Raw genomic sequence first — 25,361 nt, 5'->3', positions numbered from 1 at the left:
TCATGTAAAACATATCCATATCCATTCTGTATAAGAAAACTGGGAGGGAGGGGGGGGAGAGAGAGAGAGAGAGAGAGAGAGAGAGAGAGAGAGAGAGAGAGACAGAGAGAGAGAGACAGAGAGATACAGTATATTTTGACCTACATTCAGACATCATCAGTTCTCTCTCTGGAGGCAGATAGCAAATTTTCATCATGAGTCCTTTGGGATTGTCTTGGTGTCTTGTATCACCATAATGCTGAGAATGGCTAAGCCATTCACAGTTGTTCATTGGACAATATTGTTATTGGTGTGTATAATTGTCTTCTTCTGGTTCTGCTTACTTCACTTTGTATCAGTTCATGTAAGTCTTTCCATTTTTTTTCTGAAATCATCCTGCTTTTCATTTCTTATATAACACAATAATATTCCATTACAATTATGTAGCACCACTTGTTCAACCATTCCCCAATTGCTGGACATCCTCTTAATTTCCAATTCTTATTCACCACGAAACAACAGCTAATCATGGTTTAAACTTCAAAACACCCACAGACCATCAATCTAATAATATATTAGAAACCCCCAATAGAAGTTTATCTCTCTGACCTACACTGTACAGATTATATTCTCTCACCTTTATCTAAAAATCGGATTTACAGTTGCACAATCTATTCTGTGCTATAATCTTTCCTGTCCCTTTTCCCCAGCCAAGAAAAGAATGTGATTCATGAGCCCTTGCCATTACTTACATTCTTTTGTTAATGAAGTGAGTGAAAGTAATATATTGCATAGAACATTTGGCTTAGGATCAGTAGAATCTGATTACAAACTGTGTTTCAGACATTTAACCTGGAGGGGGGTGGAGGAACATTTATTAAATGCTGTGCCTTGTGTATTCCAGGCACTGTGCTAAGCACTTTAAAATACCATGTCATTTGATTCTCACAACAACTCTGAAATATAATTCCCTCCCCTGCCCCATTTTGCATTTGAAGAAACTAAGGTAGACACAGTCTAAGTGCCTTGTCAAAGGTTACACAATAATTAATTGTCCGTGGGTAGATTTGAACACAGGTCTTCCTAAGGTACAAACCTCTAGATAAATACCGACCCTGCCTCAGATACGGTGTGATCCTAGGGAATACAAATTCTCTGGTCCTCAGTTTGCTTATTCATTGAATTGGATAACATCTAAGGTCACTTCTAGCTAAAAACCTCTCATCCTATGATCTTCACATGTGCTGTCTTTGTGTTATCTATCCCGCAGTACACCTGTCTTGACTTTGTGAATATAGTAATAAAAGTAAGGCTTATTTTCCCAATGGACCTTTAAATAAAATGCAAATAATATTAATATCTGAGAATGAAGGAATTATATCACTCTTTCCTATAGTGGAAGATTCTACTTCCACACAAATTCACTACAGGCGATCCTTTATGGGTGTGTCACATCCTCAACTAAAACCAACTTTAAAAAGAATTAGATAATTTCATTTTGAGGCTTAAGTTGACAGCACATTAGAAAAATATGTTAATAAAAGATTAATATATGCTGAGTGCCTCTAATGGAATAAAAAATGAAAAATATGAAGTAGAATGTAACTGAATATGCACACTTTTTACTGAACTCCCTATTTAATGTCACCATTTAATTTCTTGCTGTAGTGAATAGAGCACTAGATTTGGTGTTAGGAAGAAGTGAGTTCAAATCCTGTTTCAAAAATTATGTGACCTTGGGGAAATAACTACCTCAGCCTAGGATTTCTCATCTGTAAAATGGAGTAATTATAGCACCAACCTCACAGTGCTGTGGAAATGATCTGGTGAGAAAATATAAGTGAAATGATTTGCAACCTTTGAAGTGCTCTATAAATATGTTCTGTTCATTTTATTATAGAGTAAGTGCTGAAAATGAGTGTGATAAGAAAGCCATCAGGAAACAAGGGGAAACTACTAAATCTCACAAATCATCTGTATATTGTGAAAAATATATACAAAATTTAAAACATATCATAAAGATAATGATTTTTATCAGAATACAAACTAATTAACCAGATAAATTAATTGAAGGGAAGAATGCTTAGGGATTATTCATACTGAAATAGTTCAGGAACTTTTGATCATGACATAATTATCTATGTTATTTATAGCTTAGAACTTCATTTTTTCTGATTTAACATTTCTGTGCAAAACTTCTCTGGGCTCAAGAGTAATTATTTTTTATTCTGACATTTTATAAAGGTATCTTATGCAGCGCTGCTTTTGTCTTACTTTTGAACAAAAATAAAAATAAAAACATGGGATTTGATTCCACATTTTAACATTCTGATTCAGAAAAAAAGATAGCCATTCCCCCAAACTTACATGGACAATTTCTGTAGAAAATTGATTATTGATATAGAATAACTTTATTAAGGGGCTTTGGAAAGAGAAACATAACTGTAAGGAATGTTTTTTTTTTGTTGCCTCAACTCCTAGAACCCTCATTTTCTCTCCATGTACTTTATCTACCTGTCTGGTGACATCTTAGACTGTTTCCTAAGTGGGAATCTAGCTGAACCTCTAAAATCTTTGTTTCTGAGAATGTCTTTCTTTTACCTAAAAATGTTGCTTGAATTTCTCCCAAAACTTTTGATTAACAATCTCAACTATGCTCTTTTTGCAATTGAAGATTCCCTCTCCTTTCATTAGGACCCCAACCAAATACTCTCCATCCTTCTTGGCAGGTCACCACACCTCCTTTTGATGTGAAAATGTTGCACCCATGCAAAATGATAGACCTCCATTTCTTGCCTCCCTGTATAATGATGTCTCCTCCTCTCTCCTATCAAAGGCTAACCCTTTCTCCTGTAGCCCCAGTCTTATGCTCTCTTCCACAGGGATCTCAGTTTCATGAGGTAAGCCTATTCTTTTCCATCTTCAGTTCCTTCCAGTATACTGACTCTTGAATACTAACATATTCAGGTCTCCTGTACTTCAGTTATCTCTTTAAGGAAATATATATATATATATATATATATATATATATATATATATATATATATATATATATATATATATATGTACACACTTTTTTGGGTGTACATAGCATACTGAATGTGTAGTTTTCTGCTTTCTGCCTTTATTTCCTCTCTACCTGTTTATTCCCTAACTCTTTAAAGTGTTCTTGTGGCTTGGTAGAATATAAAGACCGTTGGCTATACTAAAACTCACGAATTGGGTTCAAGTCCTACCTCTGATATACACTACTCAAATGACTTTAGTGAAGTCTCTTGATTTCCTTGGGCTTCTGTTTCTTTATCTCTAAAATGAGGGGTTTAGATTTATTGATATAGATTTATTAGCTTCTTTATAAGTCTAAAGTTGAATCAATTACCAAAGGCAGTGGGCTTTTTCCAATCATTATTCTCCTTTATTTCTGTATGATATTTTACATGGCTGACAATTATACACATACTGCCAATAGATAGACAGACCGACAGACAGACAGACAGACAGATAGATAGATAGATAGATAGATAGATAGATGCATATTTCTCTTTGTCTCCATCTCTATCTCTCTGTCTCTGTATGTGTTTCTGTGTGTCTGTGTCTCTATGTCTGTTTCTGGGTCTTTCTGTCTCTTTGTTTCTCTGTCTCTTTATCTGTATCTCTGTTTGTCTCTGTCTCTGTTTCTATCTCTGCCTTTCTCTATCTGTCTTTCTGTTTCTCTGTCTCTCCCCATTCCCTTTGCCTTTGTACCTCTATCTCTCTATATTTGTTTCCTGATCTCCTTCTGTGACTTCAGGCTTATAATTCTGCTAATTCTCCTATACATTTTTTGGTCTTCTTTGATGATATCTCATCTATTTCCCATTCCCTTGTAATAGACAATCTTTTGGTTTTTATCCCCATGTTCCTTTTCCCTTAACATACTTTCTTGATAATCTCATTTAGGGACATAGTTTCCACTATTACCTACATGTGGATCAATCTCAAATCTGCACCTTTAGTACCAACCCCTATCAGAGCAACAAAAATATTAAAGCTAGAAGGGACTTTAGATATCATCTAACATTTCTTCCCCATTTTCCAGTGAGAAAATTGAGGTTTGGAGAGCAAATCAACTTGTCTAAGGACTTATAGCAAAGAAGAGTGGAGATCGAAGTAGAACCCCAGTCTCCTGATGTAGGATCAGTTTTCTTTTTGGTCCTCTTGAAACCTGAAATATGTTTCAGACTTTTTACTGGACATGTTTATAAGGAAGATTCTACTAGTACTTCATACCTGAAGGTCATACCTCATTTGAGACGTTAATTATGTTTTTTTTTTTGCTTGTTTTTGTTTTTAACCTAAGACAAGCCATTTAACCTCTCACAGTCTCAGTTATTTCATGTCTGTAAAGGGAGTTTGATTTGAGTCCTAAGGTGCTTTCCAGCTCTACTTTGGTGACACTCTGCTGCTAAACTAAATTTGTCCTAGAATCAAAATCATCTATCCTCCCTTACAAATATATTTTCCTGATTTTTCTAATACTTTTAATAAGACCCTTGTTATCCCTATCTAGAAATTCAAGTCACTTTTGTTTCCTCTTTTTCCATTAATATTGCATATTATTAAGTACTGGGTACTACCATTTTTTACACATCTAAACTCCCCTCCTGTCTGTTCCCATGACCACTCCAAGGAATTCATTATCTGTGCCACTATAAAAGATTTCTGTTTTTTCTATCAACTGGTGAACTTTTTACCTAACCTTCCAATATCAAAAATATGATCTTAATCATTCTGACTCCTGAAGTCTAGGTCTGATTTTATAACACCTCTCACCAAACAGCATCACTGACCTTTCATTCCCTACTAATGAATTTCAAACTCCTTAAATCTTCTTGATCTAACTCCAATCTAATTTCCCCAAATAAATGCTGAAAATTCTACATATAGGCTATTTTTAATTGAGGTGGATAGATTCTGCCAAGACACATTATTTTCTGCTTCGGCAACTAACATTATTTTCTCTACTTCCTATGTAATTTTCATATTTAAAAATATTTTCAGAGTTTTTCATGCATTGATTGATTTTACTTGTTTTCCCTTCTTTTTATTCTCTTTAAAATACCATGTTATATAGGATAGTTCTCAGAGGGGCACAAGGAGAAGGATAGTGGGTGAAACTGAAAAAAATATTTTAATAATAAAAATAAAATAGGTTTGAATATGCAAGCTATATCTCATAGAAGATGTTTATTTCTTTACCATTAGTTTTAATAAACAAAATCCTACATTATCTCCTTCCCACCTCTTCCATCCATTAAAGAAGGAAAAAAAAATCATTTTTTTAAAAATATGCATAGTCAAATATGTATACTCCTTTCTGTGCTTTACTGAGAATCAATAATTCTCCCTATGTTGTTCAAAACTTTACATTATTAGCTTTATTGAATATTTAAGTTACTTTAGTCATCAAAAAGCAAGATATTGATTTGCAAAATATTAAAAAAGGACACGTAATTCTTATCTTGAGAAAAGGAACTGTTAAAATATCTATGAGAATTATATAAATATCTCCATTAGAAGTTACCAAAATGGCGAGGGAGCAGAGCCAAGATGGCTGGTGGAAAGGAGGGACTTCCTTAAAGATCTCCAACAGGACCCTCCAAACACCCATAAAAAATGGCTCTGAATAAATTCTAGAACTGCAGAACCCATGAAATAGAAGAGAGAAGCAGGGCTCTAGTCCAGCACAGCCTAGTTGGTCACTGGGTAAGGTCTATCACATGGAGCTGGAAGCAGAGCAGAACAGAGACCAGTGTGGGCTGTGCCCAGATCAACCAGACTGGGAGCAAGGAGGAACAGGCCATAGTGCCCTGAATCAGTGAGCTGTGGCAGTTACCAGACTTCTCAAACCACAAACACCAAATACAATAGAGAAAGTTAGTGGGAAAAACTGCAGGGACAGAGTGAAAGGAGTTTGCAGTTCAGCCACTGCCTCGAGGGCAGTGGAAGTGGTGCAGCTCTGAGGGTGCTTACAGAATTACAGCTGCAGTTGCTTCCAGCCCCAAGCCCACCTGGTGGGAGGAATTAAGTGGTGGATCAAAGCAGGAGTGCAGAGCCACCTTAGCTCTGAGTCAGGTCCCAGGTGGTGGTACTTGGGGGAGGAGGAGTACTGGTGTGGCAGAGCTTGCTGTGTAGAAATAGCTCCAAAAACAACAGTGCAGCCCTTCAAAGTTGGGACAAAGTACTCTATAATCTACAAGCAGTCATACACCGATGAAAAACTCAAGGGTCAAGTAGTTGGCTGGGAACATGGCCAGGCAGTGAAAACAGACTCAGATTCATACTCAGACTTTGGAATCCTTTTTGGTGACAAAGAAGACAAAAAACATACAGGCAGAAGAAGTCAACAAAGTCAAAGAGCCTACATCAAAAGCCTCCAAGAAAAATATGAATTGGGCTCAGGCCATGGAAGAGCTCAAAAAGGATTTGGAAAAGCAAGTTAAAGAAGTAGAGGAAAAGATGGGAAGAGAAATGAGAGTGATGTGAGAAAACCATGAAAACCAAGTCAATGACTTACTAAAGGGACCCAAAAAATACGGAAGAAAGTAACACCTTAAAAATAGACTAACTCAAATGGCAAAAGAGCTGCAAAAAGCCAACAAGGAGAAGAATGCCTTGAAAGCCAGAATTAGCCAAATGGAAAAGGAGGTCCAAAAGAGAACTGAAGAAAATCCTACCTTACAAATTAGATTGTAGCAAGTGGAAGCTAGTGACTTTATGAGAAATCAAGATATTATAAAACAAAACCAAAGGAAGGGAAAAAAGGAAGACAACGTGAAAGATCTCATTGGAAAAACTATTGACCTGGAAGATAGATCCAGGAGAGATAATTTAAAAAAATATTGCACTACCTGAAAGCCATGATAAATAAAAGAGCCTAGATATCATCTTTCAAGGAATTATCAAGGAGAACTGCCATGATATTCTAGAGCCAGAGGGTAAAGTAGAAACTGAAAGAATCCACCGATCACCTTCTGAAAAAGATCCCCAAAAGAAAACTCCTAAGAACATAGTCACCAAATTGCAGAGCTCCCAGATCAAGGAGAAAATACTGCAAGCAGCCAGAAAGAAACAATTTGAGTATTGTGGAAACACAATCAGGATAATACAAGATCTAGCAGCTTCTACATTAAGGGATCAAAGGGCTTGGAATATGGTATTCCAGAGATCAGTGGAGCTTGAATTAAAACCAAGAATCACCTACCCAGCATAACTGAGTATAGTGCTCCAAGGCAAAATATGGATTTTCAATAAAATAGAGGATTTTCAAGCTTTCTCAATGAAAACACCAGAGCTGCATAGAAAATTTGACTTTCAAAGAAAAGAATCAAGAGAAGCATGAAAAGATAAACAAGAAAGAGAAATCCTAAGGGATTTACTAAAGTTGAACTGTTTTGCTTACATTCCGACATGGAAAGATGATGAGTATAATTGATAAGACCTCAGTATTATGGTAGCTGAAGGGAATACACACACACACACACACACACACACACACACACACACATATATGTGTGTGTGTGTGTATATATGTATATATATACATATATATGTATATATATATGTATACATATACATATATATATGTATATATATACATATATATGTATATGTATATATATATATATACATATATATGTATATATATATATACACAGAGAGACAGAGGGCACAAGGTGAAGGGATGATATCTTAAAAAATAAAATCAAGTTAAGGGATGAGAGAGGAATATATTGATAGAGGGAGAAAGGGAGAGATAGAATGGGGTAAATTATCTTGCATAAAAGTGGCAAGAAATAGCAGTTATGTAGGAAGGGAAGAGGGGCCAGCTGAGGGGGAATCAGTGAATCTTGCTCTCATCAGATTTGACATGATGAGGGAATAACATAAACACTCATTTGGGTATCTTACCCCACTGGAAAGAAGGAGTAAGGAGATAAAAAAGGGAGATGATAGAAGGGAGGGCAGATAGGGGGAGGAGGTAATCAAAATGAAACACTTTTGAAAAGGGACAGGGTCAATGGAGATAACTGAATAAAGGGGGATGGGATAGGAAGGATCAAAATACAGTTAGTCTTTCACAACATGCGTATTGTGGAAGGGTTTTGCATAATGATGCACATGTGGCCTATGTTGAATTGCTTACCTTCTTAGGAAGGGTGGCTGGGGAAGGAAGAGGGGAGAGAATTTGGAACTCAGCGTTTTAAAAGCAGATGTTCAAGAAAAAAAGGTTTTTGCATGCAACTAGGAAATAAAATATACAGGCAATGGGGCATAGAAATCTATCTTTCCCTGCAAGAAAGTAAGGGAAAGGGGATGTGGGGAGTCAGGTGACAGAAGGGAGGGCCGACTGGGGAATGGGGCAATTGGAATATGTGCCATCTTGGAGTGGGGGGGAGGGTAGAATTGGGGAGAAAATTTGTAATTCAAACTCTTGTAAAATTCTGCTGTTATGGAAAAACTTGTGTTTTTTATCACAAATTAAAAATAAAATATTTTTTTTAAAAAATAAGTTACCAACATGAAAGGAATACAGTTTGGGAAGAAAATTTTAAAAAGAGACCCATTTAGATGTAGTCATGTTTAGCTAATTTAAATTAGTTTGGGTAATGACAAATTTTAGAGAATATTAATATCTGTAAGAACATGCATGAATAAAATGGAAAAAATAAAGACTTGTTGATTTGAATACATAATTAAATATTAGAAAAATATCAATAAATAAATACAAAATTGATGAGAAAATTAAATTTTGTTAATTGAAGGAGAAACAACTAATCTAAGAAGTAGCAAAACTATGCAAATCCTAAGCAAAACCAAAAGCTAATTCTATGATAACATTTTGAAAAACTTAAAACTTAACCTGAAGAAGTAAAATTCAATTATCATAATGAAACATTAAGTAAAATTACCTCATAGAAGAAATTAAATATCAGAAACAACTATGCATAATTGCATGACATTTAGCACTTCTTTTAGTAAGTTTTGTATTTTACACACTTCCAGTATATACAGTAGAAAGACTACTTTTGGGGTTGAATGCTGCAGCTTATTAACTGCTTGACCTCTAGCAAGACTTTTTATCTCCTTGTACCTCAGTTTCTTCATTTTTATGTAAAAAATATTTTCTAAGATCCTTCCTAGCTTTAACTCTATTATCTTAAGATCTATGGAATGGCTGTTAGGATAGGAGCTCAGAGACATCATCTCTCTAGTTATTAATGAGGTAAAATAGTTTATAGAGGTTCAAATGATAAAGAGAACTTTTTAAAAGAAATAATAAATATTTGCAGGGGCTATCATAATTTGGGAAGTACTTATTAATCATCATATCAATGTATCACTTATTCAGATGGCCCATGGATTCAACTTCACATTAGAATTCTAGAAATAAATTCTAGATATAAGTTCCCTCTTTAGGGTGAATGATCCATGGAGATGTCTATGGTTACAGTCAGGATTTGGGAATGAGGGAGATTTTTTTATTCTCCTAAAAATAAATTTCAAAAGATTTCTAAATCTTTTAGAACAATTACAAAAAAAGAAAAAGAAACCAAAACACCTGCCTAAATTACATCTCCATGTGACTCTAAAAGTTCTATAAAGTTATCACTATCCACATACATTTTTATTCCAATTCTCTCATCTCAATATAAATATTATGAATTTGTGCAGGATATTAGCCAAGGTAACTTCAAAATTTTTGCAGAAGGAATTGTGTTCCAGAAAAATATATGAAGGGCAGATTTCTCATGATATTGCAAGTCTCATTTTTTAACCTCTATTTAAAAAAATAATAAATACTTTCAGATTTAACTTTTAAAAAAATGTTTGGAAGCATGATGTGGATATTTGTCAGAATGATGTGGTTTGTCTCACTATGGTGGTCATTTTTAAATCACCAGACTGTGACTGTGGCTATGACTGCTTCCATGAGTTTCAGCAAAATCTCCAAATCCTCCTCATTGCCTTCTGTGACAAAAGTGTGAACCATATAAAGATATCTCAGCTTATAGCATTAGATATTGATAACTGTCTCATTTTAGAGCTGTCAACAAAATTGGCTTTTATCTACCTTGGTATCACTATTTTACATTATTACTTTTACATTTCTGTATTCCATTCAAATTAGATAGTTATCTCATCCCTAAGTCAACATACCAACTCTTGCCTGCATTCACTCAAATGTCTAGATTGCTAATTCTCCTTAAACCCAACTTTCAGTGTTGTCACTTTTCTACAAGTATTATTTAGATGTAACCTCCTTTTTGAAATATTGGTTGTTCTTCCAACTAGTTAGTATCATTATATGAAAATACCTTTTACTTTTCTAGGTTAAACATTGTGTTTCCCAATAGAATGGAAGCTAATTTAGTGTAATCAGCAATAAACATTTATTCAAATGTCCACTATGTACCTGTTGCTGTGCTAAACAATGCAGATACAAAGATTGAGGGGGAGAATACCATCTTTCAAGTGATTCACAGTCTGATAGGGGAGAGAACATACAAACAACTATATAATGTATATACATACATATGTATATGTACATATATACATATATGTATGTAAACACATACACACATATGTGTACAATTATATATAATATAATCTATAATATATACATAATTATTTATTGTATATATGATGAATTGAGAATAATTTCAGAGAGAATACTGGGGAAAAGTTATTGTAGAAGATGAAATTTTAACTGAGTGTTGAAGGCAGCCCAGAAGGCAGAGGTGAGGATGGAAAGAATTTCAGTCATGAGATAGCCATTGAAAATGTCCAGATTCAGGAGATGGTATGGTGTGTTTTGTATGAGAAACAGCAAGGAGTCCAGTATCACTGGATCATGGAGTATATGGAATAAAGTAAAAAATAAGAAAACTAGAAAGGTAGGAATAAACCAGGTTATAAAAAGTTTTAAGAGTAAAGTAAAAGTTGATTTTATATTTGGTCCTGGAAGTAATAGGGAGCTATTGGAATTCATAGAATGGGAAAGTGAGACATGGTTAACATCTATATTTAAGAAGATCAATTTGATAGCTGCATGGAGGATGGACTGGAGTAGAGGGACTAGAGGTAGTTAAACTGCTGGTAACTATTTAAACAGTTAGCCATGAGGTTAGGAGGACCTGAACCAAGGTAGTGGCTTTGTCAGAGGAGAAAAAGCAGTGGAAACTAAAGGTATTGCTAAAGTAGAAACAACAGGATTTGGTAACTGATTGTAGATAGAGGAGTGAGAAAACTGAATAGTCAAAGGTTAGGGCTGCTTGGTTATATCTGTTTTGTATGATTGTAGTCAATGCAGCTGAGTCACATGCTTTTCATTAATAATAATTAATAATATTCATATGATTGTTTCACGTACAGGGTTTTATATTTGCCATTTTGATTTATGCTTTTTTTTTCATCTTAGGTGCAACTTTAGAAATCTAAGTTTATTAGCTTCCTGTCACTCATATTTACAGGACATTCTTTCTATTTCATGTTTGATACAAATGATAATTTCATTGTTTGGGTTTTTTGATCTTTTAAATGATCAGAAATTTTGCACATTCTGCTTTGAGTTCTAATTCTCTCCCATCCTCCTTTGTCCACTGTCCTCTCTCTCTTTCCCCTCCCCCCACAAATATCATATTCTAAACTCCTAGTTTGACAGACCCCTCTTGCAAGACCTCCTAAATTGTCTTAGGCTGGAAAAACACCTTTCCCTGATCTTTTCCTTGTTCCTTTGCTTTATTGTTTGGAGGGTAATGTTGGAAGCAGGGTTGCTGCCTTTACTATGCTTTCTTGTCTCTGACCTCTAGAAAAAGCTGCTGGAATGAAAATTATTATTTTGCAATTTATAATGCAAAATATTTATTATTCTATCTGAGAGGAGATTGATACAAACTGCAATAGATTAACACTTAGTTCATGTATTAAGATGGATCAAAGAGAAGAATATATTCTTCTTTTTGTCTTTCCCTTGTCCAAACGATGCTATTTAATATATCAAATGGAATGACCCTGCATATCCTTCCATTACAAGGTGGAAAGACCACTAAAATGTCTACACATGTCTTAAACAGTGGTTAATGATGTCAAATATGCTGCTCATAAACACCTCTGGGGAACCTGGCAGGAATGAAGAAGTAAGGTATTTTTCCTCCATGGCTCTAGAATATCATGTTCTTTGGAATTAGAGCAAGGACTTGTGTAAGTCTCCCTTCCTCCCCACCCCCTACCAAATATTACTTACAAATTACAGCTTAGAAAACAAGGACTTATAACAGCAATCATGTCTTGACCCTATTTGACAGTAGTTTTTTACGCAAACTAATGAACGCTTCATTTCTATTTATTTTCCTTTTTTAAATGAGCTGGCATAGGTAAATTATACTTCTTTTTGGAAAGGGTAATAAAGCAAATAGGATTCTGACTGAGCAGCTAAAGAAGAAACATCAGAATTCAGGCCATTGGCCGCAAGAAGAAAAAGGCTTACATAGGACCCCAGATATGATTGATTTTTTAAAATGAATTTTAATATGACCTTTAAACCATCTCACTCCTCTTTGGATTTAGAGTAAGAAAAATACAGTTAAAGAACATCTCTTGTACTATTTTAATTGCTTTGAAAGAATTGTATTCCATGAAATCTTTAATGCAGATGTCTCATATTTCCAATTGATTTGTGAAAGACACAGGTGGTCCATACTTTCCGAGATCTAGAAATACAAGCTTATTGAGTAAAAAATTGTGTGTGTGTGTGTGTACGTATATGTTTGTGTGTGTTTGTGCACATACACATATAGACATACACACATATATATACATATATATACACACATATATATGTATATATACACACATCTATCCTGAAACTCTCATAAGGATTTTTGAAGACTAATTAATATTCCTATTCTTGCCATCATTAAGAAAAGGCATATGACAAGGTATGTACTTTCTTGTAAAATTTTCTTTTTCAGGAGAGAGGAGATCAGGAGACAGCTTGCATCATTTCTCCATATGGTGGTAAAGGCTTATTAAACCTCTGGGGCATGTGAATTGATCTCTAGGTAATTCCCATGCCATGATCTCTGACATGGAAACAAAATCTCCTGGAATGTATACCTTTGCCTTGTCAATTTCCAACTTCATAAGGGACAAGAATAGATATGAAAGAAGGGGAAAAGAAAGGACATTATTTGAATTCATAGATTAAATCTGAAGGAGACTAAAACAGGGAGGCCACAATATAAATTACTGAAATCATGATCAACATAAATGAAATTACTTATTGTTCTGCAGTGATTTTTCAGGTCTTAACCTTTAATTAAGTCAGGTATTTTTACACATATCTCCTTTTTCCAATTTGTTATCTTGATTGTACCCACTGGTGTGGAATGGGGGAGGAAAGGGCATTCTCATATTTGTAGTACTGGAAAATGCATTTATAGTGCTACCACAGATTTCTTCAAAGTAGATTATATTTCTAATGTTGGAATTGTAACAAAAATACCTATGTAAACAGAAATTTGGATCATTTGTTTACTCAAATGCTTTTATTGTATGTCTCATTATAGGTCTTGTAGACAATTGGTAGAGATGGGTAAAAGAAATGTTAAGAAAAGAATATTCAATCAGACCTTGAAGTAGTGTCCATGTATACAGTGAAATGGATAATTGACACAATTTCTTAAAAACCCCCAAATTGTGGGAGGTTGATTTTGTTTTTTCTGATATGCCCAAATAATTATAGAGAAAAAGAGTGTGAGATGGAAAAATAATAAGATGAAGCAAGTTTAACTGAAGTACATTGAAAATGATAGTTTTAGTTTGTAAGCACTTTGAGGTTAAGAACATGGCTTATCCCTTAGATTCATAGATCATTACATCTGAGAAGGTCTAGAACCCTAGAGGTAATTTAAAAATATCCATTTTTTTTCATGAGAGGTAACTAAAATCAAGAGAAATTATAGACTGATCTAAGATCAAATAGCTGCTAAGTAGCCACAACAGGACTTGGACTATTTTGAATCTCTTTTAGTTCCTTACGTAGTCCTCTGTACATAATGTAAATTTATAAATGTTAGTGAAATTAAATTAAATGAAAACATGATCTCACCTCCAGCATTGAATATAAAATTTTATGCTTGACATTAAAAGTCCTTCATGATCTTGATCCCTTCCTCCTTTACCTTGTTCAACCTCCCCCTACTCTGCCCCACCTTATACTTAGGGATACAGTGACACTGGATCTTTGCTGTTTCTCACACAAAACGTTTTACCTTTGTCTGCAAGCAATCTTGCTGGCTGTGTCCCACTCCCAGCAGTCTTCTTCCCTCATGTTGGCCTCCTGATTTCCCTGGCTTCCTTCAAATCCCAGTTAACATCTCACCTTCTACAGAAAGCCCTTCCTGATCCTTCTAAATTCTAAGTCCTTCCCTCTGGTAATTATGTGTAGTTGTTTGTACACAATTATTTCCGCATTGTCTCCCCCACAAAACTATGAGCTCTTTGACAGCAGCTGCTGTTCTCTACCTTGGTTTGTATCCCAAGGACCTTTAGCTAACTTATTGATTCATTAATTGATTGATATCACTGCATTTGTTTTTAAGTGTCACCCCATACTAGCCCTTACTTTACTTTCCTGAACCTAGCTGGTTTCATCTCAGCTTTTGTAGGAGTCTTTTCTTGGTTCCCTCAGTTCCAATCCCACCCCCACCCCCACCCCCAAGCTAGTGTCTGCTATTATCTTCCATTTACACTGTTTATACCTTCTTTGCATAAAATTATTTTCATACTGTCTCCCCAAGGAAGGAGCTTCATGAAGGTAGGGGCCATGGTTTTGCTCTTTTTTGTATCCCCAACATTTAGACCAGTGTCTGGCACATAGTAATTGCTTAAAGTAAGTGCTTGTCAATTAAGTAGTAATGATATGTTCAGTGCCTTCCTCTCTGGTTTTAAAAGCCTTGAACAAGATAAAGTATGAAAATAATATTGTAATCAAAAACATTACATTAAATATTTTATGACTATTAAAGTTGTCATAATCTAAATTGCTATCTGAACTATACTTTGTACTTCAAGGAATATAGAATAAGGAAATGTCAGTAGGGTTCCTTTCTTCCATGGCCCTAAGTAGCTACTCAATTCCTATTAGCACATACTATGAATCTCAAAGTGCATAATTTAGATTTTTTAAAATTTCCACCATTTACAAAGGAATATAGATTTAAAACATAAAGGTAATTTACAAATCATGTATTACAAACCTTTTATTATAGAAATAAAGAAACTGAGAGGTAAGTAGGTGGTGCAGTGGAAAAAACACTGGCTCTACAGTGAAGAGCATCTGAGTTCAAATTCAGCTTCAGATGTTTAAGGACATGTGCAGCCCTGGGCAAGTCATTTAACCTCCATCGCCACCAAAACAAAATAAAAAAGAAGAAAAAAAGAAATGGAGGAACAGAGAGTTTAAATCACTTGTCTAACTTTTAGCAAGTAATAACTGAAGTGGAAATTGATTTCAGGCATTGCAAATTCCAAATGCAACACCCCTTCTATTTAACCACACTGCTACTCCATTCCACTTCAGGAAGCAGCCATGAAGATAGATCAAACTTTGAAACATACACACAGACACAGACATATAGACACAGACACAGACCCAGATACAGGCATACACAATCCCTTCCTTCTTTTTATACAATGATAATATTTTTCTTTAAAACAAGCAACGCTTCATTTTTATTCATTTCTTCTTCTTAGGTTAGCTATAGCTAAGAAGGTAATATAAAGGAACAAGGGGAAAAGACAATGGATTTTCAAATAAAGACATTTTAAAATAAATTTAAAAGCTTTGGACAATAAGAAATCTGTTCCAACTCCCTTGAGCTTGTTAAATTATTTGGGTAAATTATATGAGGAAACAAATGCCACATCATTTGGGTAAGTCACTATTGGTGAAGAGGGCTTACTTTTCTGAGAAGTGTATTTTAATTGAGTTGGGTTTTAGGCAATAGAAAGAAAGGAAGACACTTCCTGATGGTATGGCTCTGAGCTATTCAGAGTTAGAGAATCACCAGTAAAGTTCCTGAGCTCAATCTACTCTGTTCAGACATGCCATTCTACAGGAGGATACTGCAACAAGTTTCTAGCACAATATATAAACCCTTGTTTAGTTTGTTTTTCTTACCCACTTCATTCCACTACTGAGAAGTACTCACGCAAAGAAATCTCCACATATTTTGAATTCAAATAATGGAAGAGATGACTGTAGTCCAAATCTCTTCTCTAGGAGATTCTAGGACCACATGGGAAAAGATAAAGAAATACCAACTGAAGTATCACTTTCACAGAAAGAAATCTACTGTTTATGGAGGAGTGTGAGAAAGTCAAGCCCATTCTGAAAGCTACAGTATTTTGATTGAAGATGGTATTACATCTATGTTTGCCTTTTAATGTCTTCGTGAATACATTGCTAACATTGGTGACAAGTTAGCATTTGTTAAATCTGGAAATGTGAATCTTTAATGTTTCTGTTCCGTTCTTATGTAATTAATGGTCATAGCATCATGACTCACAGGACAGGTTAACAATCTTCTTTGTCATCCAAAGTTTCCATTTGAAAGCAATTTTACTCTTTTCATCAAAACTGACAAGTCATTCATGTCAGAAGCTTGACAGTTACAAAAAGTGGAAGGCTTAATCATGTCTGATCTAAAACATGGGTATTATTTCACAATTCTGAAGTCTGCCACGTCGTGCATTGTGATTATGACATTGAATGAAGTTGTTCACTCCAACCCTCTCCTGCCCACTCTCCTGAATTTAGCTGTAGAATTTTTCCAGGAAAATTGAGCACTTGAAGTCATTGTATTGCAGCCCACCATTATCAGGTAGTGGCTGAAGGGTACAAAATGACACTTTTTATATTTTTATGAGATAGTTTAGAGACAAAGAAATTATTTCCATAATAGGAGGAATGATTGAAAATAGCTATAAATGATGGGTTTTCTCCCCTCTCTTATATGTGGAAATGGGACTTTTCCTCATTTATTTAGGAGCAATAATTTATACACTCAATTGACTTATAACAGGAAGGTCAATTTAGTATAATTTAGGACTTCTTTTCAAGATGTGTTTCTGCAGGCTATCATCTTATCCACAGAGACTAGTAATGATGAAAACAACAACAATTATTATGATGATAATGATAATGTCTACTCAGTGTCAAACACTTTACAACTATTGCATCATTTTATCAAATCATGGTCATACCATGAGCCCAGTTATTTTCATCTTAACATAAATGCATCATATTAACAATTCTGGAATCAATTGTTCATCATAATTTTAAGGACATTTAATCAGTCATTGAAACAGTCAATCTAAATATCACTGAAAGAAAAATTCCTTATTCCATAGTATCTTCCATTGACTTTTTACTCCAATCCTCATCCCTTTTTACCATATAATACATTATCCCCTTAGAAATCTTACTCAGATAATCTATGTTTGAAATAAACTTTGGAACTGCTCATCTACATCTTCGAGTCCCTAGGTCTATTCAAGGGTCAACCCAAGATTCATATTCTACATGAGGCTTTTTAAGTTCTCCCAGATTGCTAGAACCTCATCTTGTCCTGTTTTCTCCACTCTGTTGAAAGGACTCTGAATGTACCTTCTATATTTATTCATCCGCATACATGTTTTTCCACTCTAGAAAATTAGTTCCTTGAGAACAGTCGCCATTTTTATTTTTGTTTCCCCAGTACTAAGCACATAGCACATGTTTATTAAGTACTTGCTGAATTAAATTGAATTGATTAGAAGTACAGTGGGAGCTATTAATTCTGAAATAATTAACATTGTTTGGAGAATGATTTTACTTTGAAAAAATCTACTAGGGGTAGCTAAGTGGCAGAGTGGATTGAACACTGGCCCTAGAGTCAGGAGGACCTGAATTCAAATCTAGCTTCAGACTCTTACTAGCTGTATGACTCTGCACAAGTTACTTAATCCTGATTGCCTCAGAAAAAAATCTAGCAGCTCACTAAACACTGAGTGATCAATCAGGAAAAAGTCATTGTCAAGAGTAGCTGATGTAAAGATAATTCAATGGAATAGATACTTCTTTATCTTAATTCAAATTTTAATTGCTCAATTGCCATCAATAACTGCACATCCATCTTGGGAAAATGGAATTTATTTGAAAATTAAAAAAAAAAAGACTTTGCTTAATAACAAAAATGTCAGGCGTGATAGGTTAAGAAGTAGAGCAGGGATGAAAGAAGAATCTGTAATGTAGTCTTGATTTGACTTCCTGAAAATTTCATCTTTTAGAGGAAGTTTTGAGGAATATCATTATGCTATTTGTAATGCTTGTCCAAAAGGAAGACCCAGTTGGCAAAGGAAAAAAAATGATGTAAATCATAGAATAAAATATCTATTATATGAGAGATGAAGAATGAAATACTGGGCACAATAATTTTTATACCTTAGACAGGTGCAAAGCACCTATCAGAAAGCTCAGATAAATGCAAGGAATGACACTATATTTTGTGACTCTAAAAAAGGCTATACAAGAGGGATAAAAATCTCTCAGAGATGAAATTCTGACAATATGATTATGAATGACCATGGTAAGAAAGAAATAGAGGAAGTATTTAAAAGTGTCAATATGACTGAATAGGGAGCTTTCCATTGAGCTTAGATTTTAAAAGCACATGTATTAAAGATTAAAAGGAAGGGCTTCTAAACAAGGATGAATAAATAGGAGTGTACAAATTTGTAATAATGAAATCAGAAAAGTTGTAAGACCACAACAAGCTGAAGCTGTTGAAAAAAATTTTTAAAGTGTGTGTGTGTGTGTATTTCCTGTGGGACAAACCAAGTCAAGTCAAGTCAGCAGACATTTATTAAGCACCTCTTAGATATCAAGCATTGTGCTAAGTAGTGAGAATTCAAAGAAAAAATCATCCCAGCTTTCAAAGATCTTACAATCTAAAGAACCACAGAGTTCTTTATATCTTTCCTCCTTTCTTACTTTCTTTCTTTCTTTCAAATGTTCATTACAAAAGTATACATTTCTTTCATTTTTACATGATCACTAAATACATAAATTTCAAAACATGCAATGTTTTCTTTGTTTGAAAGTTGATATTAACATTTAAAAAAATAATTCTACCCGTTCCTCTCTTATTTTTCTGTAATAGTACATTATTTATCTCTTTCTTTGTAGTCTTTTCAAATATGTACTGTAGATGTAGTATTTCTAAATTTGATTTTTTTCTTCTCAAAGCTTATATCTATTTTTCGTTACCACTATCCTTTTGTTGAACATATTCATTTTACATATTTACCTTTTTTGACAGTATAAACATATTTTAACTTATGTTGAGATCACAGGTGCCTCAATTCTGTTTTCTCCTTGTCTTGAACAATCCAGCTAATAGTTCAGATTCCACCAGGGAATCTGAATCTCAGCTTCTTTTAACCTAGCATGGCATATTGTACTTCCTTAATATTTATCATGTTCCAACGTGAAGGGTAAATATTTCCGTGTATGTGCTAGATTCAAAGTGTTTTGAAGTCAGAGAGACTGTCTTATTTATTTTTGGATATATGTGATAGATGTATGCTTAATCAATGCATGTACAGTGAATTGAACTGAAATTGACTTAGGGAACCCAAAGTGACCAGCACAAGATGTACTGTATTTTTTATTTGTTGAAACACATTTAAGGCATAGTTATTAATGATTATGGTTATTATGCTAGTTCAAACGAACATTTTTTTTAGATAAAAATATACTCTCTCCCTACTCCCCATTATTTTTCACTATACTTCAGGTGATGTCAGGCACAGGCTACTGAACAATTAGTCTTATTATTTAGGGTTAATGACTGGACCATTGATTTCATCTGTATGGGGATTTCCCTGCTTGAGGAAATTCCCTCCACCAATTCACATCTTTAACTTCTTCACAATTTATGTAGAGAACTGTCCAAGTCTTTTCTTTCATGCTTTTACCTTCTCTACAATTTATGATCTTGGAGAACTTCCCAGATAACTGAATGACAAAGTCACTCGTCAAGGGTCAAATATTCAATATAGAAGAGAAAGAACTTGAACTCAGGTCATTCTGGCCCTCTCTCCATTATATAACATTCCTTCTTATTCATCCTCTAAAATGTAGAAGAAAATTTTCAAGTTTTTTTTTCTGGGAAACTAGTTTGCCCATAAAGGGAAAATCAAGAAAAAGAGATAAGGATAATAAAATTGATAATTGCTGCTCAAATTTCTATAATTATTTAAGGTTTATAAAGCATTTCTTTCCCAAGAACCCTTTGTAAGAGAGTCTATAATCTATGTATGTATTTCTTTCAGAATCTACTTTGTCGTTCACCATTGAACAAACAGATAACAGCATTCTCTTTCTCAAAATGGTCAGCATTTGATGCATAAGTCCTACTTTATTCTCTTTTTTTTGCAAAGGGAAGGTTTTGCTTCATAGATTTCTTCATATATTCTTGGGAAGTTTATCATTTCATCTGAGTGCTGAGGAATTTCAATATTAATTCCCCCCCCCCAAATGGCTGTATGTTCCTTACACATTATGGCCCAAAGGAATATTTGTGATGACTTCCAGATCTCAAAAATGAGTTTATTCTCTCCATTGTTGATCCAGGGTGAGATGAATATAGTAAAGAAGCAAAAAAAAAACCCATTCATCACTAATCTATAATATATCATTTTTCATGTGGTTGAAACTCAGAACAGCAAACATCTGTGTTTTCCAGATGTGGACATCCTGTGATTGCAAAGATACACACAAAAAAGAGCAAAATGGAAACGAGGGACATCAAAAATGTATTGGAGATTTTTTTAATCACTGATGAATAAAGCATCAAGCATCGTGATTATTTTTTTTTAAATCTCAATGTATTGGGCAAGTTTTTGAAATAAATGTCAAGGAAAATTCATGACTCTCTGTAATTTATGTAAGCTCCACTCAAGATTGTACTTTAGGAGCATTAGAATAAGGAGTTGTTAGCTTAGTCACACAGATTGTGCCAACTCATGTCAACAGCAATTTGGGACAGTAAATGATTGTTTTTTTTTTCTCCCTAAAATGATGGGAGCCATCAGATGCTTTAAAAACAAAACTACTTCACAAAATTTCAACTGTGACTTTTCCCTCCACCTTTCTGGACTTTGGTGTTCTTTCTAACCTAAAATGCCTCCCACTTAAATGGCCAAACTGTACTCAAGGGAGCTTTGGAAAAGTTCTCCTAGAATAAGCTTTCATAATGCCAGGGTTTTTCCCCTCCACTACTGTGACCTACTAGACCAATTAAGCAATAAATCCTCCTTTAGAGATTGTCTGGGAGGTGTGAAAGCAGAAAATACAAACCTATATCAAAAGATAATACCACAAGCTCCAAAATCAAATATCAGTAGATAAAAATGACTGTGCCTCAGGAAATAGGAAGAGACTTCACTACATATTGCAATCTAGAGGGAGCAATTATTTGTCTTGGCTCAGCTGGATAAGAAAATTGCCATCAGCTATGTTTAGAACCATATAGTTCAGATATTTTGACAATGTTTACAGGGGAAAAATCAAATGGCATATTTCTAACAATTAGTATCCTAATGACTGTCTAGTGTTAGTAATGTGTGTGTGTGAGAGAGACAGACAGAGACAGAAAAGCAGAGAGAAAGAGAGATGGACAGACAGAGAGATGTCTTTACCTACATGGTCAGCAAGACATAGTTGAATGTTTGCTGGACTTAGAGGAGAATTGGGTTCAAATCCTGGCTCTGCCCCTTATTAGAAATGTAAATCATGGGTGTGCTGCTTAACCTCTCAGATAGTCCTTTAGGAACATAGTTAGGTTACCAGGAGTCCTCACACTAATTAAATCACAAGTGCTTGAGGGGTTTCCTTAAGATTATAAGGTCATAGATTTCCAGAAACACATATTATTTTTGCTTACATCTCCTATAGTTCATAGTGCCTTAAACATAGTTGGTACTCAATACATTTTTGAAGCATTATAAATATATATGTATAATGTATGTATGCACATACATATATGTGATAGTTATACAACACACACATATATGCATGTGTATATGTGTACATTTTGTGCATATGCAGATACATACATGCATCTATATCATATATGTATGCATGTACATATGTACACAATGTATAATTATTGTGGATATGTGCATAAATTTATCTGAGATGGACTGGTGATTTTTTTCAGATTGTATAAACTGTCCAATTGCTTGTATTCTACAGTTTACTTTATATGTAGACGTAAACAAAAAAAAAAACATCAATAGACTCATTTCAACATTTTTTAAACTTTCATATTGCACTAAATGTTTGTATAGTTTACTTCAATAGCTATAGAATTAATTTCATGTAAAGGAATAACAAATTGAATGTCCAATCAGAGACATTCACAAAGGTTCATTGTCAGCTTTATTGCTATCATTAAATCTATCAAAGACTATAGACTACAAATGCTGCAAGAAAGAAAACTCAAAATTGAGGTCATATATGGTAACATTGGGGTTTGGAACAGAGAAGGTTTTGTTTCTCTTTGTTTTCCCCCCTTGGTTGAAAAGCTCTCTGAGAATAAGGAGTTTGGGTAAGATGTATTCAAACACTCTCCTTTTGTTTCACCTTTTGCATTGATTGATTTGTTTTTCTTTTCCAACCCATGGACCAGTTGTCTCTTAAAGATGTAAGAAGCTACAGAGTAAACAAATTTTAAGTCCACTTCTTTCTTATTCCCCAAAGATAACCTTTAGGTATCTGGTTTGGGTTTTTAAATCAAGATTATATTTATCCTAAAATGGCTGCTTCCCAAAGTTCAGAGATGTTATTTTCCTGTCCTTGAAATGGAACTTGTCCTTTTCTGAGACATATATGCCTGGTACAGCTAATTGACTTAATATGATGAGTTTGGTAATCAAGGATTTTCCCTTTCCTAGGATCTCACTGGATAAAATAAGAAGTCAAATTATCTTGAATTTCACAAATTCTTTAACTTTTGGAAAACCAGGATAAATGTGTGTTTGTTAGGTAATTTTAATTGCCTTAGTTTTATCACTATTTTCCTTAAGTTATTTTAAAAATAAATTTTATTTATGTATTTTGCTCTGACATCAACTACAGATTCTAATATATCCTTCCCCTCCAATTCCCCACCCCTACATTTCTTATCTACCAAATCAAGGAGAAAGTAAGCAGCATAGAGTATGTTCAGAAAAAATAAATCTTAGCAATCTTTTCCCAGGAGTGAAAAGAAATGTCTAGACTCAAGTTCAATTGATTAATATAGTTTCATTTTTTTAGCATGAGGGTGAATTAGAGATGTGTTAATTTTATATATTTAGCATGCCTTTAATCTCTTAATGTTTAATACACACAGACATCTATGAACTTTCAATTGTATGATACTGTACTGTAGTAACTGAAATCATTTCAGACTTAAGTGCTTGAAGGGTCTGATTTTGTTGGTGTGAGTCTTCTCTCTGCTTCAACTCCTAACAACTCAATAATTTAGTAGATGCTCCTTAAGAGTTGCTATGGCTGAAAGACACACACACATACACACACACACACACATACACACACATAAATAAATATTTGATATATTATATATGATTTATGTTATATTGACATAGATAGAGTGAATAATTATGATTCTGGGTCTCTCAATTTAGCTTAATTCATATGCAGACAATAAGCATATAGTTCATTATTATGCAAAAGTTTTCTAGTGTGGTAGGATCTACAAGGCTTTATTCTGCACTGGTAGAAATCTGGAACTCAAGGTTACCTTCATACATTGGTATGTCATGAAAGTAAGACTTTAGAAGAGGAAAATAAAGGTTATCCTATTAAAAAGGAACAGTTCATATATCAGAAAATTAAGTTTGTTTCATTGAATGTTTATCTGAATGTGATTCTAGGGAGCTTGTACCAATCTTTTGCAAGTCTATCAGAATTAAATCTAACCCCAACCCCAACACCACCTGTGATCTGCTTGAGGACAGGCATTGCCTCTTGCCTTCTTTTATACCCACATTTAGCTCAGTGCCTAACACATAGTAAACACTTGAAAATTGCCTATTGACTGACTGATTGACAGCTTTCAGTTATTTTTCTAGGAATTTCGTAGCTTATTTTTGTTGTTGATAATGATTATTTAACTTTTTAAGTAAATAAAAATTTTAAGATAGCCTGTTTTTTTTTCTATTTAATAAATGAATCCTAATATTTGTATATGGAAATGTTGTTTTTCATAATGGAATGGAATATTGTTGAAAGTAGGGAGTGTTTAGTTTTGGTTATTTTTTTTTCTGTATTTCCCCAGTCAGTACATAGCATGCAGTGGATTTTGAATAAATTATTTTTTCCCAGATTGCAGTGAAAAGAAGAAAAAATGGGGGGGGGAGTCAATGAAAGGAATAATTTGACCTCATAATTTTTAAATTCAATGCACATATTCTCACAGAAGTAAAGTTTAAGGTTAGTAGAGAAAAAAATTAAATTAGTTTTTAAGTTTCAAGTTCAGCTGTAAATTGGTGTGAAAACAGATATCATTTTTTCAGTTGTAAATGTATAGTCATGCAAAACATTTCCATAATAGTCATGTGGTGAAAGAAAACATAGACCAAAAGGAAAAAAAAAACTCAAGAAAAAATAAATAAAGTAAAAGGAGAAAACTTCAATCTGTATTCACACAGCATCAGTTCTTTCTCTGGGAGCGAACATCTTTTTTCATCAGAAATCCTTCAGGGATGTCTTGGATCATTGCATTTATAAGAACAGCTAAGTCATTCATAGCTGATCATCTTACAATATTTTGTACACAGTACAGGTCATTTTGCATCAGATCATGTAAATCTTTCTGAGATTTTGTTGGAACATCTTGCTCATCATTTCTTTTAGCACAATAACGTTATAATCACATGTCACAATTTCTTCAGCCATTCCCCAACTCATGGACATTCCCTCAATTTCCTATTTTTTGCCTCCAGAAGAGAGCTGACACAAATATTTTTGTACATATAGGTGCTTTTACTTTTTTTTTTAAAAAAATCTCTTTTCAGACATAGATCTACAAGCGGTATTGCTAGGTGAAAGAGTAAGCATGGTTTTAAAGCCCTTTGGCTATAGTTGTAAATTGTTCTACAGAATGGTATCATTAGTTCACAAGTCTACCAATAGTTCGTTAATGTCGCATTTTTTCCAACATATCTTCCACCATTTGTCCTTTTCTTTTTCTGCACTATAAGCCAATCTAATAGGTATGAGGTAT

Source organism: Trichosurus vulpecula, chromosome 6 (assembly GCF_011100635.1).
Source record: "Trichosurus vulpecula isolate mTriVul1 chromosome 6, mTriVul1.pri, whole genome shotgun sequence".
NCBI classification, from domain to species: Eukaryota; Metazoa; Chordata; class Mammalia; order Diprotodontia; family Phalangeridae; genus Trichosurus; species Trichosurus vulpecula.
The sequence above is the reverse complement of the archived record's forward strand: the minus strand, read 5'-3'. Positions refer to the sequence as shown.